The sequence below is a fragment of the Podarcis bocagei genome (assembly GCF_964188305.1).
Source record: "Podarcis bocagei genome assembly, chromosome: 14".
In the NCBI taxonomy this organism is placed as follows: domain Eukaryota; kingdom Metazoa; phylum Chordata; class Lepidosauria; order Squamata; family Lacertidae; genus Podarcis; species Podarcis bocagei.
This window is the reverse complement of record NC_138139.1, coordinates 45,965,677-45,981,896: the sequence shown is the minus strand read 5'-3', so window position 1 is coordinate 45,981,896 and position 16,220 is coordinate 45,965,677. Positions and strand designations below refer to the sequence as shown.

At 42.6% G+C, this 16,220-nt stretch overlaps 1 protein-coding gene across 6 annotated transcripts in view; it reads left to right on the top strand.

Moving 5' to 3' along the window:
• USP22 (ubiquitin specific peptidase 22) overlaps positions 1-16,220 on the top strand; it is a 106,928-nt gene that overhangs the window by 4,264 nt on the left and 86,444 nt on the right. The gene's annotated exons all lie outside the window — the stretch shown is intronic.

Below are 16,220 nucleotides of genomic sequence, written 5' to 3'. Positions count from 1 at the left end.
TGTTATATTAAATTATGCCAAACCTGAAATGGTTTTAAATGAAATTAATTGGTATGTGTACTGTTGTGTACATGGTTTATTTTGTAATTACTTAAAAATGACAAAAACTGATTGAGGTCAGAACCACAATTCTGAATGATTCTAAAGCATTCATTTAAAATGGAAACAAACCTTGCTACTTTCAACAGAATTTGATTCTGCAGAAGCTATTGTAACAATGGCTGTGTTCTTTTACCTACACCTGTCCGAGAACACTCCTTTGCTACCATTGCTACTTCTTCATTCTGTACATGATACACATGCATATACTTGCTTCTTCTCTCGCAGTGCTCCACCTTCTTGCCTAGCTTCCAGCTATTTCCATGTTGCCTTTCTTTCTCTTTACTTGACAAGTGATTTTCACAGTAGCTGTATAGTCATGCTTAGCTGGTTGGTGGTGTGATGGTATTCTGTGCTTTTTAGGACTTCAGTTCCTTTTCCTCACTGGAGTGCAAGAGGTGGGCCCACTTCCTCTCATGTGCTTCCATCTTGAAATGTGTGAGGCAGTTGTATTATACATGCTTTCTTGTTAGATATCACACACACACAGAGAGAGAGAGAGAGAGAGAGAGAGAGAGAGAGAGAGAGAGAAACATACACAGGCAACTCCACATTTGCACGTGTTTGGCACTTGTGCGACTACTGATGTGTGCCATTTTTCACACCAGAAGGGGGTGGGATGGGCTTATATATGTCCCATGGATGTGCGTGATGCCTCGGAACGCAAGCCCTGCATAAAAGGGGAGTTGCCTGTATATAATTCTTGTTTTATTATTGAATTTGGCTAGCCTTTACAGTTCAAAATAAGGCTAAAAATCTGACTAGCTGAAGTCAAGAGCAGGAAACTAACAGGTTCAGTTTTGTTGTAAGTGCAGTAGGAATGTAATTGGGGGGGGGGGTGGTGAGGGAAATATTTGGCCAAATGGTAGGTATCTGATGGTTTGCGAGTTTACTGGAAGGGAATGAATTGGCACCAAAGTTTAATAAGAAATGGCTAATATATTTTGAATCCTCAAATATCGCATTTGGAATTTATTTTCTACCAGTGCAGATTTTTGAGGCTTACGTTGCTGTTGGTACATCTTCATATCTTAAGGATTCTGAAGACTTGTTTCTGAATCGCTTTGTTATCAGAAGAGTGACGTAAATAGAACTGACTGGAAATGAGCAAGTTGAGTTAATTTGTCAAATCTGCCTATAACTTGCAGGACATGTCTGTTCTCATTCTGGAATGGGTGGTGAGTTTTGGTAATCTGCTTATGACAGATGTGACACTGTCCCTGATAGTGTAAAGAAATAATTCCTGGGGAGGCTTATTGTGTGCTTTGTACTCTCAGCACTGCAGGATGTTTTGGTTTCTTGTATTTCTGCAGCTGATGAAAAATAAGGTTAAAATGCCAGTTGATTGTTTACCTATTATTTGATGGAGCATCTGAGCGCCTGACAACTGTCAAATACAGTGGTACCTCGGGTTACAGACTTAATTCGTTCCGGAGGTCCGTTCTTAACCTGAGGTACCACTTTAGCTAATGGGGCCTCCTGCTGCCACCATGCCGCCGGTGCACGATTTCTGTTCTCATCCTGGGGCAAAGTTTGTAACCTGAGTTACTACTTATGGGTTAGCAGAGTTTGTAACCCAAAGCGTTTGTAACTCGAGGTACCACTGTACCCGTATGGAGGTAGCAATCTACCTTTTTTTAGTTGCAGCATACTCTTGTCTGATAGTAAAGGCATAAATAAGTGCTCCTTTCTCCTTAGTGAAAGTTTTATTCAGGAACAGGTATCGTATTTTAAAAGCTCTTAACTTCTGCCTCAAATGTTCTGTCTCCGTGGTTAGCTTTCATTTTAAACAACATTTTTGATTGTCCACAGATTGACAACCTTTTTGGACCCATGGGCACACTTGGATTTTAAGAGTGCCCTGGATACTCCTCAGTCTGGTTGTTTCTCGCGCCCCTTCCCAACAGAGAAAAAGAGAATGCATACACACTCTTTGCTTTTCCATGAGTATGGGTAAAAAACTAGTTCCAGTAGAATTTTCCTCTTTCCTCTTGAATTTGCAAGGTTTTAAACAGAATCTCCAAACACTACCATCAAATTAAAGCTTGCATGTTTGCACTGCATAGTCAAAAATAAAAACACAGAAGAGAAGGATGGATTTTCATGAATTTTACATAGGATGACAATAGAAGCTCCAACAAATTGCAGATCCCACCTGTGCCCACAGAGGTGACATGATTTGGTGATGGTATTAAAGAGAGCCCTTGTAAAAATTGTGAGGATTCATAAGGATCTGTGTCTCTAATCTGTTTTTGCACCATGGCAGTGCTGAAAAGCATAATATCCATGATTTTCAATGGAGATAGACGTGATCTGTGATTGGATGTGGGCGGTGGGGGTGGGAACTTGTGGAAAATTATGCATTTTCAATAGGATCAGTTTTATTAGATTTGATGCATACTCTCACACACCATCTTTCTCTGTTCTTTGGCACTTCTCTCTTGACTTCTACTGTACTCCACCTTTGGCCTTCTTGCTTCATTTTTCTCCCTTCACTCCTACTTCCTTCTTTCACTTTTTCTCATTTACTCAGGTACTGATCTGAGCCTTGAAATGAACTGAAGAAGTGAGAAAGAGAACCATTCTTCTGCACCTTTATCTCCATGTGCTTTTCAGGGATGGAAATGGGGAGTAACCACCCTTTGTACCTCATTATGGAGGTAAAAGTAATGGAGAGAGAATTAGAGGCTTAATGGGCACTAGGGGAAGTCCTCAAGGGTCCATGGAGTACATATGTACTACTTTGGCAACTCCATGTTTAGGCTAACCCATGACTTCTGAATGAAACCCAAGAAGAACTATTTGATTCTTGAATATTGTTGCCATTCAACTGTACAGTGGTACCTCGGGTTACAAATGCTTCGGGTTACAAACTCCGCTAACCCGGAAGTAGTACCTTGGGTTGAGAAGTTTGCCCCAGGATGAGAACAGAAATTGCGCGGTGGCACCGGCAGGAGGCCCCATTAGTGAATGTGAGCCTCAGGTTAAGAATGGTTTCAGGTTAAGAATGGACCTCTGGAACGAATTACGGTAAGTTTGTAACCCGAGGTACTACTGTATTTGCATTATTCAATTCTATTTGCATCACTTTGTTTTTCCAGTTCTTGATAATAGCAGCTTAAAATTTAGTTGCATTGTTTCAACATCATTAACAAACTTAATAGTGAACAGAATTGTATGAAAGAAACTGATGCTATGTTACTTTACCAGTCAAATATTTGAAGGAGTAAATTGACTTGTTTTCTATACCAGCTGTAGATTGGGCCTGTCCAAGCAACCTTTTTCAGGAAATACTAGAAATGTTATTGGATATCAATAGATAATTCTTGTGTTTCATTTGTGTTCTGTATGGAATTATACCTTGTAACTTGGAACAGTAGTTGGCTCCTGGGGAAAAATGTGGCTTCATAAATCATGCAGGCCAAGGGTCAACAAACTTTTTCAGCAGGGGCCGGCATAGGCGCCGACTCCATGGGGCTTGAGGGGGCCCGAGCCCCCTCAAAAATTCGTTTGGGGGGGCTCAGCCCCCCCAATAATCTCGGGCGGCGGTGGGCGCGTCCCCGGCTTTTATAGGGCGCCCGGCGCGCACCAGCTCGATAACGGGCACCGGCGCGGCGGGGGGCGCCTGGCCGGGGGAGGAGGGTGGCCGGCCTGTCTCCTTGGCAACCCCATTGAGCAGCGCCGGCTCCCCCGGGAGGGCCATCCCCCCGCGCCGCCGATCGCCAACACCGCCGACGCTGTGGCTGCCCGAGCCCGAGCCAAAGCCAGAGCCAGAGCCAAAGCGCGAGCCAGAGCCCGAGCCAAAGCCCGAGCCAAAGCCCAAGCAAGGAAGGAAGGAAGGAAGGAAGGAGAAATGGGGAGGGAGACGAGGGAGGAAAATTGCGCGCAGGGTGAAGAAAGGAGAAGGGCGAACGAGACGAGCTTCCAACCCAAAAAAGGGCTGGAAGACTGGGAGGGTGCAGGATCGGGAAAGAAAGCGACGCCTTCCCCGCCCGCGACGTCGCCCGCTTGTCATTGGCAGCGCAGCGGGCGCCCAGAGGGGCTGGGCACCGGCGCAGGGCCGCTCCGCAGCCGCGGAGGACAGCTGCGCGGCTAGCAAGGTGTGCCGTGTAGAGCGCGGCCCTTGTGTGGCCCGGTGGCCAGGCAAGCTCGGGCGGGGACCCCCATGCAAATCTAAGACGGGAGAAGAGGGCAGAGCAAAGGGGGTCCCTTCCCCAACCTCCGGCTCTGAGACTTCCCTGAGCCCCAGAAAAGCGAAAGGATTTTCTCTTCTTCTTTTTTTATAAATATTTTATTAAGGTTTCAAATACAAAGTTAGAAACATACACTGAAGAAAAAAGTAAAAGAACAAGAAAAAGAAAAAAAGAAAAAGAAGAAAAGAAAACCAACCATTCAACACATTTTTTATATAACTAACTGGACTTCCTCGCATCTCCCTTACCCTGCATTCTTTATAATAAAGATATCAGCAAATTATTACCTTGTTTCGTACCTTATTTTGTACTTTTCAAATACTATACCTCTAAATTTAACATACTTTTCATCAGTTACTTATATCTTAAATTAAACATAGTATTACCTTAGATTTTGACCTTTTCTTACTTAAAATATAATTTCCTGTTTCCCAAATCTAATTGCTGAAGCTATAGTTTCCGAATCGTGTAAATTTTTAACATTCATACAACTTATATTGTTTTTGTAAATAGTCCTTAAATTTTTTCCAGTCCTCTTCCGTTGTTTCTTCTCCCAAATCTCGGATTCTGCCAGTCATTTCAGCCAGTTCCATGTAGTCCATCAATTGCGTCTGCCACTCTTCCAGTGTGGGCAAATCTTGTGTCTCCCAATATTTTGCGATAAGTATTCTTGCTGCTGTAGTTGCATACATAAAGAAAGTTCTATCCTTCTTTAACACTTTCTGGCCAACAATGCCCAAGAGGAAGGCCTCTGGTTTCTTGGGAAAGGTATACTTAAATACCTTTTTTAACTCATTATAGATCATTTCCCAGAAGGCCTTCACTTTTGGACAAGTCCACCAGAGGTGAAAGAATGTCCCTTCAGCCTCCTTACATTTCCAACATTTATTATCAGACAGGTGATATATTTTTGCAAGCTTGACTGGGGTCATGTACCACCTATAAATCATTTTCATAATATTTTCCTTCAAGGCATTACATGCCGTGAATTTCATTCCGGTGGTCCATAACCTTTCCCAGTCCTCAAACATGATGTTATACCCAATATCCTGAGCCCATTTTATCATGGCTGATTTGACTGTCTCATCCTGAGTGATTTTCTCTTCAACCTGCCCTCCATCCTCTTGCAGAAAACTCTTTGCCTGCCCTGCCCGTATCTCGTTTTTGCTTTTTAATTCCACACACGCACCCTTCGGACTTCGTGGCAATCGGGCGCGCTGGTGCGTTTCCTAAGAGAGTGAGGACCCCCGCCTCCTCCCCACCTGCTCCCTCGCCAGCCAGCCAGCCGCGCGCCCTAGCCGGAGAGCCCCGGCCGTCCCCGTCGCGCAATCGGCTGGATCTCCCTTCAGCAGGCCGTGCTCACAACTCGGCCCAGGGACCCCCCAGCAGCGGATCTCCGGCCCAGCTGAAGAATCCGGCAAGAAGCCCCTTCCTCCCCAATCGCTCCGCCGAAATACGCTCCAAAAACCCCCAGATAGGCCGCCGGCCGCCAAGTCTAGTGGCGCCCTGAGCGAGGGTCTCTCCCCAACACCGCCACCTCGAACTGCGTTCTCCCGGCTACCCGAGCGAACCAGCGGCAGGATCCCGGTATGGGCCCCCCCAATATTTTTTATAAGTCGGCGCCCCTGGGGGCCGGTCCACTGTCCTGTGCCCCACAAATAACCCAGAGATGCATTTTAAATAAAAGCACACATTCTACTCATGTAAAAAGACCAGGCAGGCCCCACAAATAACCCAGGGATGAATTTTAAATAAAAGGACACATTCTACTCATGTAAAAACACACTGATTCCTGGACCATCCGCGGGCTGGATTTAGAAGGTGATTGGCCGGATCTGGCCCCCAGGCCTTACCTTTGCCTACCCATGATGTAGGCTATACTATGCTTTGTTTCTGGATCTCTAGTCTTATAATCTTTTCAAATGTAAAGATAGAACCTATATACAGTGGTACCTCGGAAGTCAATCGGAATCTTCCGGAAGTCTGTTCGACTCACTTCTGGGTTTGTGGCATTCGGGAGCCAAAACGTTCGACTCGCAAGGCGTTCGTCAACCAAGGTACAACTGTATTGGTAGTCTCATACACATTACCTAGCTCAGGGGTCTGCAACCTTTAAGACAAAAAGAGCCACTTGGACCTGTTTCCGAAGAAAAAAAAACTGGGAGCCGCAAAACCATCGCGGCATTTAAAGCATGTGTGCCACTGCCCTCCGATCTGAAAGCGGGCGGGAAGGTGACGTCGGGACGGTGCGTGACTAACGCACGCACCACCCCCATGCAACGTCACAGCCAGTACAGCGCCTGCCACAGTGGGGAGTGTCGGGGCGCACAATGCGCCTCCTCCCCTCGCTAGTATCCGCCCCGGAGCCGCGGCAAAGGTATAAAAGAGCCACATGCGGCTCCGGAGCCGCGGGTTGCTGACCCTTGACCTAGCTTGAGGATTATGTATCACCCACTCTTATTCTTTGCTGTCTACTTAAATTTAGGGTGAAATCTAATGCTATTCTCACTCAGAGTAGGCCCCTTGAAATTAATGGATATGGCTAACTTAGGTCCATTAATTTCAATGAATCTGTTCTGAGTAGAGCTGAGCTACTACCCTTAATGTTAAACTTATAAACATCTAGTCATAGTAAATTCAGATCCATGATATATTCAGCTGTTACTCCCTCTAGTAGTGAGGTTTGTAGAAGTACAACCCGTCCCTTTTTTAAATTTAGGAGCACTCTCTAAATTAATTTAGGATTAATTTGCCTTTCTTTTAATCTCCTTTTGCTTGGAAGAGCAAGGCCACCCAAAATGAATTAGTAGAAGGAAAAATTATGTAAGTAAATAGATATGAGTGATAGGTACATCATTTAATTCCTTGGTTTTATTTTATTAAATAGGGAAATATACTTGGATTGCATTTTTATACTCTTTTAAAAGGAAAAGAATTTTCTTGAATTTAGTCTGATAGGAATAGTTCTGGTTGAAGTTCTCCAGCAGTTACTTGAGGCTTTTCTTTATATTTGATATTGTTATTTGAACAATTAAAGAGAAATTAGAATTTTGATGGCTATAGTGGAAGGTTTAGCTCCACATAGATGTGGCTTGAAATGTACTTTTTGTCTTAGTATTTGTGTGTGACATGCTGTAGGGCTAAACAATATATATTTCATTTTGGAAAGAAAAGAGTAGGAACAAACAGGGACTGCTTCTTTCCTGTTCCACTAATGTTTCTGTTAGATCCTTTCATTTGTGACAATGGGGTACAGTCCTGCTAGCTGCCACTTATTCCTCTTTTAAGCAACAAAGGAGAACACTCCAGAGGTATGAGAAATTGTCTGTCAATTGTTATGAGAGGCCTGGAGAGGAACACTTAAAATGCTAAAATGTGTTCCATAATTAACCACATTAAAGTCTAGAATTATTGTGATGCTATGGCTGTGAACATTTCCTGAAGACTGGTTTCCTTCCAGGGTGTCTCACTTTAAAATAAAATAAATAATAGAATGAATGTCACAAGAAACAAAAATAAGCTATGTTTGTACACTAACATAGGCAGTACAAATTACTTTAGAAGACACCCTTCTGCTTTGAGCCTTGATTGTCTGCTTCATTTCCTATTTAAAAGTATGCTTTAAAATGTCAGTATATAAATGATAGCTTCCTTGTTCAATGACTTGTATATGCAAATGTACCAATTATATGACTGCCAGACATGTAAGTATTTTCATACTAAAATTTATTGATGAGATTTTGTCCAGGGTCATGAGTCATGACTATAATGAGAGAACTGATTGTCCAGCAGTCATGGTGGTTGTAGAGTGCAAGTGTGTCTGTACAACATACACTACTTAGGTACCATTGGAAGGATGGAGACCCTAGTGGAAGGGGTCAAGAGAGGAGAGAGGCAAAATCAATGGTTACTGAGAAGAATAAATGATAAGAAAGATCTAGTCAGGACCCAAATAACCATGTAACTAGTTTCATGTGGCCAAGTGGCTCTTTGACTTGTATAGCAGCTCCTGTACTATACAGTGGTACCTTGGGTTACAGACGCTTCAGGTTACAGACTCCGCTAACCCAGAATTAGTACCTCGGGTTAAGAACTTTGCTTCAGGATGAGAACGGAAATTGTGTGGTGGCGGTGCGGCGGCAGCGGGAGGCCCCATTAGCTAAAGTAGTGCTTCAGGTTAAGAACAGTTTCAGGTTAAGAACGGACCTTCAGAACAAATTACGTTCTTAACCTGAGGTACCACTATATAGTGAATCCGAAGCAGCTTCAAAAGCAGTTTGTGTTGTCACAGGAATGACCAGATCTGGTACCTTATAGGCCAAATATATAATACGAAGTGACTTTATTTGACACACACACACACACACACACACACACACCCCACCGGTAGCCTTTCACATTCTTAGCAATATGTGGTAAAAAAAGAATTTAACTTTCAAAAGGGTTGTGTGTGTTTGGTTCCACACATTAATGTTGGCATCCCTCTTTAGCATGCATGAGGCTTTGTCACAGCTGATAGCCATGTGCTCCATTATAGCTGTTGTGTATCACTGTCTTCACTGTGGCATGCATCAAGGGGTGGGGAAAAGAGGTCAGGTTGTATGGCAACATATATCTCTTGGTTACTGGGTTGCAATCTGGAGTGAGAGTGGTTCCTGTTAACACAGAAGTTGGCTGTACATGTAGCATAATGTTTCACGGTTCAAGGAAATGAGAAAATCCTGCTATGTGCGCATGAACCATTGGGCATGCCTGAAGTAGTTTTAACTTTATAACTAAGAGTTTTATCCCAGTTTCCTCCAAGGAGCTCAGGATGGTGTACACCTGATCACCACCTTTGGCAGGGGCTTACTGGTTAGTGTGAAGTATCTCAGAAGCTGGACAAAGTAAGACAATGGATCAGAAAATGGCTAGTTGCTGAACATGTTCAGCATTGATCCCCACCTCCACTATGAAGAAGCAAAAGGAAATACATTTATGGCAGTGCACTTCTTTAAGTTTCATGCCTGAGAGCATAGTTGCAGTGATCACAAGCTTAGGTGGAGCTGCATTCCTTGACATGGGGGTTCTGAATATAAACAACTGATTCATAGGATAAGCATAGCAATTAGTAAGTGTTGGGATAGTGATCTGTATTTCACCCCTGTTGGTCAGTGATATTACTGAGATACAATCACTTCAATGTATACATCTGCAGCAATTGTAAAGTGGTAAAAGGAGATGAGAGAATTGGAAGATGTATATGGAATAACACATCTGCATTGGTGCTGGGGCAGTCAGATCTACACCTACAAAAAATTAAAGCCGTATGATTCATTAATTCAAATAGCACATTCATGCCTCAGTCTAGGCATATTTTTATCTGTTTCCATGTACAAGTAAATGTGCTGTAATTCTGATGAATTGATTTGCTTCTGGCAATTTGAAAGGTGACTTGAGTTATGTGTAACTACCACTCGCAGGGCAGTTCCCCTTAGCTATGTCCTGTACAAATAATTAAATATTCGCTCCCATTAAAGAACAGACATTAGTCCATAATCAAGCTTTGCTTTGAGTTCACATAGAATATTTTGTTGATAAATGTGAACTTGTGATCTTTATTAATCAACATTAATCAACATTCTATTTCAGTTTCTCTCATCTGTTCTCTGGTTGCCTTGCCTGTGATTTAATGGTGTTTGAAATTAACATTCCTCTGTCTAGGAATCTTGAGAATCATCAGTGATGTCAGTTCAGTTTTCAGAAACATTTCCCAGAAGTTACAGTAATATGTGAAGATTTTGAGATGTGGCATATCAAAGGTATCAGTCTCCAGAGTAGTTGGTACTCTTTCAGGCCGGAATAAAGTAGCCAGATACTATGTAAGGTAAAGGGACCCCTGACCATTAGGTCCAGTCATGGCTGACTCTGGGGTTGCAGCGCTCATCTCGCTTTATTAGCCGAAGGAGCCGGCGTACAGCTTCTGGATCATGTGGCCAGCATGACTAAGCCGCTTCTGGCGAACCAGAGCAGCGCACGGAAATGCCATTTACCTTCCCGCTGGAGCGGTTCCTATTTATCTACTTGCACTTTGACGTGCTTTCAAACTGCTAGGTTGGCAGGAGCAGGGACCAAGCAATGGGAGCTCACCCCGTTGCGGAGATTCGAACCGCCGACCTTCTGATCGGCATGTGGTTTAAGCCACAGTGCCACCCGCATCCCAGATACTATGTAGTTTCTAGTATAAAAAGTTGAGAATTAAAGACTATTCTTACGAGTTTGAGGAAACTCGGGGTCTCCCTAATTCAGTCCTTGGCATTGCAACATTTCTGTTTCATCCCCATTGTTTACCTAGTTGCTACTTAAAATATCTTCAGTGGATGAGATTGCTAGGCAACCTGTTACATTGCCCAGTTCTGAAAGCAGTTACTAATAATTTATATTAAATCTACTTTTCTGTACACACTCTGGGGCCACTGATAGTACCAGCAAACATTGATCTTCATGGCAGCCTTTTAAATAATTGAAGATCAGATTTCACATCTCCCCCTGCCATCTCAAACTGCTTCTTTTGTGTGCCAAACCTACTTGGTTTCATCTACTTATATCATTTGTCCAGCATTCTATAGACTCTTTAATCAACCTCTTTGCTCCTCTGAATCTTCCCAATCTCTTTATTGATGTGGTATCAAAAAAGATGCATGTATCTAGCCTGTATATCGGGAATATTGTGAATTCTTTTCATTTTCAGAGTACTACTTCCTTTGTTGCAAGCTACACTGTTTAGCCCAGTCACTGTAGCAGAACCTTGCATCTAGAATACCTGATTCATTGTTTGTGGACTGTAGTACCATTATGAAAATGACTAGCAAGCTAAATTGTTGGCTTGCCATGCAGTACTCAATATAAATTCCTTCTTGGGCCTTTTGTAGCATTTACCTCAGATTTTTTTGCTCTTTTTGTGTGCAAAATATTAAGACTATAACAAAGAACATGCAAAGCTACATAGATTTATGCATACAGTATTGTATAGAAGAGGAGAATGTCAAAACATAGGAATATTCTTTTAGTAGAAATGTGCACTCTGGAAGCAGATGCAGTACAGTGGTACCTTGGGTTACAGGCGCTTCAGGTTACATACGCTTCAGGTTACAGACTCCGCTAACCCATAAGTAGTACCTCAGGATAAGAACTTTGCTTCAGGATGAGAACAGAAGTCGTGCTCCGGCTGCGTGGCAACAGCTGGAGGCCCCAATAGCTAAAGTGGTGCTTCAGTTAAGAACAGTTTCAGGTTAAGAACGGACCTCCGGAACGAATTAAGTACTTAACCCGAGGTACCACTGTATGTATATATAAATATATATACGTATACATATAGATGTGTGTGTGTGTTTGGAAAGAGAGAGAGAGAGAGAGGGAATGCCTCTTTTGTGTTTGTTATTTTTATGCTTCAGGGCAACTGGAAAGGGGCGGGGAGGGGGACCCAGTGAAGTCTGTTGCTCTCAGATATCTAGGGGAACCTGTAAACCTTTGCTTGATACCAATTTGTCTTTTCCAGTCTTACCCCGAAAGTGAAATTATATTAGACAGGCTTGAAAAAATATTTCAAATCCTAGGTGCCTGCATGTTCATTCCTGCCATGGTGCTCCTTCGTTACAAATATTTGCTGCTTGCATGCTTAGAACTGTATTCACCATTAGTTAGAAGTTGAGTAGACCTATTGGAATTAATGGATGTGACCAACTTAAGTACGCTAATTTCGGTGGGTCTACTCTGAGTAGAAATTAGTTTGCCTACAACCCTTAGTGTAGATCTGCTAATTGGAAAAATACTGCATTTGTTATACTTCATAATTCCTGCCAAGGGCTAAGATAATGGATGTCAAGGAAGAAAATGGCAGGAGGCAGGAGGGACTAAGGGTCGTTTGGAGGAGTGATATAGGCTACAGAAACTACACTTGGTGATTTGATGTTGAGCCTTCAGTGTTCATTGATCATGCATTTGAAAACTTTCCTCATATTGCTACAGAGAAACTCTTTTTGAACAAGGATAGTCCCTCTTTAGCATGGTTTAGGTTCTCTAGCTTCTACAATGCATTTGGACCTTGTTGTTGCTCTTCAGATTTAATAGGGAAAATAGTAAGTGTACTACTTTATTGTCTTGCTTAGTTCTCCCCCCAATTCTGGATGTAAAAAATTACTATTCATGATACTAGTGCAGGGGTCAGCAACCCGCGGCTCCGGAGCCGCATGTGGCTCTTTTACACCTTTGCCGCGGCTCCGGGGCGGATACTAGCGAGGGGAGGAGGCGCATTGTGCGCCCCGACACTCCCCACTGTGGCAGGCGCTGTACTGGCTGTGACGTTGCATGGGGGTGGTGCGTCCCGACGTCACCTTCCCGCCCGCTGTCAGATCGGAGGGCAGCGGCACGCATGCTTTAAATGTCGCGATGGTTTTGCGGCTCCCAGGTTTTTTTTCTTCGGAAACAGGTCCAAGTGGCTCTTTTTGTCTTAAAGGTTGCAGACCCCTGAGCTAGTGGAACCTCTTTTGTCTTCTTTTTAAACTATGCTAGCATGTATTTACGTCCTAGTTTTGAAGCACCCACTTTTGATATTTGCATTGCCATAGCAGTGTTGCTCTTGTAGAAAGGAACAGCCTGAAGGCTGCTGGACGTTCTGTAAGCTGGCAATGACTCCAAGTAGACTGTCTGCCAGGCAAGGAAAGCCTGGTGCACAGCCGTGCTCTGGCAGTAACCAACACTTTAATCCCCTGCCTTGTTCAGGGCAGTGAGGTGTAGACCAGCCAGCAGAGTTGGTTCTGTGCCACATGGCAGAGTCCTTCTGTAACTGTTCATGCTGCTGGTCTTGTCGCTTTGTGCTTCCACAGCTATACAGCGTGCCAAATTGAACTCTTCTGTCTAGTAGTCCTTTCTACAACATGATGTTATAAACATTATTGCCTAACAAAGAAAGGTGAATCTGTATGTGTATGTGTAAGCATGGATTTAAAAAAACCACAACTGGTGGCATGAATAGGACCTGCTTAAGACTTGGCAAAGATTAACTGTTTCAGCTATTCTCCCAAAAGCAAAGGGAATCTCTTTTCACTTAAAGGCAATCAGTCCCTCTGTTGGTGCTCTTTGAGGGGATGGTTTCTTTCCTGACTGTTTTAGAATTGGCCTCCTTAGATGGTCTAAATACTAGTTCTAGGCTCCATAATGCTTCAGTTTAGATACCTTAAGCATGCTGGTGCTTTTATTAACTACCCTTCTCCTTAAGGTCCCAGGGCAGGTTACAAGAATTTAAATACACCATGAAAAACGATTTAAAAACTACAGTTACAAAAAAATACAGTCACAAAAATAAGATTATGATTTGGTTGAAACCTTGTCATTTAAGGTACAAATGGGTGGGGTATAAATAATAAATTATTATTATTATTATTATTATTATTATTATTATTATTAATGTATTTTGTATACCCTTTCTCAAAAGGTGGTCTGACCCATTTTAAACAACTATTCTATCATACCTCTTTTCTTCTATCATAGAAATCTCCTCCTTTGCCTTGGAACTGTTGGATTGCAGCTTCTGCATCCAAATAAATTCTCCTGCACCCCAGACATGACCAGATTGGAAATCACATTCCCCTGCTCAAATACAATAGATTTAATTCTAAAGAATATATGAGGGATAGTTGTACTAGATTCATAGTGAACATAGTCCATTGTAACAATGTATTCCTGCCTCTTTCTGAGCTCTTTAAATGTTGACTTGTTATCTGTGGTAACAAGCTGTTGAGGCAAAGTAACAATAGTGTTTCCAGAATAAATATGGCACATATGTTAAATGAGTTAGTGCTCCTCTGTCTTGAATGACCTTTTTTTCTGGAGGGAGATATATATGAATAGTAGAAGGGGAGACCTGCATCACCACAATCACATATCACATACACATATTGGGGCACATGCAGTTCTTTCCCACCTTCCTTTTTTGAGGATGGATTGTTAAAATGAGCCACATGTTAATTTGTATGCAGGATGGGATGGTGCATGAGGGCATGCTGCTCTACTACATGCATAAAGGCATTGCTCAGACTCTGCTGTCATTCTTCCTTGCTGGCTATGGACTGCCTTCATCTTATTCCCCCAATGACTTGGCCTTGTTCTACCCTAGTTGAACAAGAACTAGCTCTGACAGCTGCTTTGTTGGGTCCCATCCCCCTGCCTCCCTTTAAAGACTAGTAGCTTCATTTACTAGAAACATGCCACCCTTCCCAGTGCATTCCTAAAAAGCATTTTTCAAGGAAAAATGTCAGACAGCAATGCAGATTTCTCACTTTCTTTGTGGACTAAATAGCAGGTGCCTTTACAGAAAGACTGCAGGCAGCTATTTTCTGCAGAATGCATGTGGTTGTCAAGGATTTCTGTTGAGATACAGTAGTTGCAAAAGTCGATTGGCTTGGATTCCAGTTAGGAGTCAACATTAAGGTTTTTATTTCAGCTGCCAAGATAAAGTTGTTTTTTAAAAGCAAACACCTTGAAAAGATTCTGCTTATTTAGTAAGTGGTGCCTTTCTTATGTCAGGTATCCATGATGAAGGTGCGAGTTTAGGTTTTGGAACTTCAGGATGTAGCTTTTAATCAGCTTCCCCTTTTAACTCCTAGGTGAGTGAATATTATTTTAGGGATCTGTTAACAATTTATTCTGATGATAACTTGCATCCAAGAAGCAAGTGAAATAATATTGGAAGCCTATACTGACATGGCACACTTATGAACAGTGATTATCCTATTCCTAATTGTAAGAATATACTTAGCTCACTTTGAGGGGAAAGTTGCCTTGCCGTGGTTCTTGTCTTCGTCCCCTCCACATGCCTCAGGCAGATTAGGGTGATTGCATTAATGTAGCCAAATCTGGCCTTCAGATGCTGATTCCTAGGGGGAAAGTGTACTGTGTGTACAGTAGTTGGAATACAGAATCTACTAACCCACAAAGCTTACTGGATAAGCTCAAGGCGGTTGTCATGTCTGAGTTTTAACTGCTGCATAGGGTGGCTTTGAGAATAAAATGAAAGAACCCCTAGGTAATCTGCCCTGAGCTCCTTAGAGAAGAGGTGAGATATAATACTATCTGAATCAGTGGGCCCAAGCATATATGCAAAATATTAGAAACAGCAGAAGTGAGATGCCCAAGCCTCTTCATAAGTTAGCTTCAATTGAGAATCTCCAGCTGAGGCAGTCAGACCCTTTCACTTCTAGGAGAAAATAGTGCATGAATTAAAGTTTCTGGACATGGCATCTCTTTCTTTGATCACCTTCTTAAAATTCACAATTCTTTCAGGGGAAATATTGGGTCATATCACTACAGCCTGATTGCTTGCTACATGTTTCCGATGCAGAAGGGTGAGGGTCTGCCTCCAAGAAGACTTATCAGGTCAACATCTGCTTAGCTTCAGCACTTCTGCAAAATCAGATGACCTTGGACCATTCACTAGGTCCTGCTGGATTTAAATATATTCTGAAAAAGAAACCTGAAGAATCTTAGTATCTCATTTGCATAGGGTCAAAACATGATGCACTCCATAATGAGACACACAGACACACGACTTTCTGATGTAAAAAAAAAGTGCTCTTGCTTTCATCGGTCACTTTGACTGAAATTCAGCTTGTTTTAACACAGAGAATTGACAGTCGTGCTCCCTGAAACTGTTAAAATAGTGGAAAACGTTAAGTGTGCCCTCTGCATTATCTTGCTTGCTCTTCTCCTCTCCTACCCTTTTGCATCTAATAAGCTGTATGTTCATTTCTGAAGATGACTTGGCTTTTGCTTCCATCAGTGCAATGTAGTGTTGAACTGCATCTCCCTAGTGTGAATAGCATTAATCCTACTGTTCACCAATGAAAAGCAGTGTTTTGTAAGTAGGCTGCATGATGTTTGAAATTAGATGCT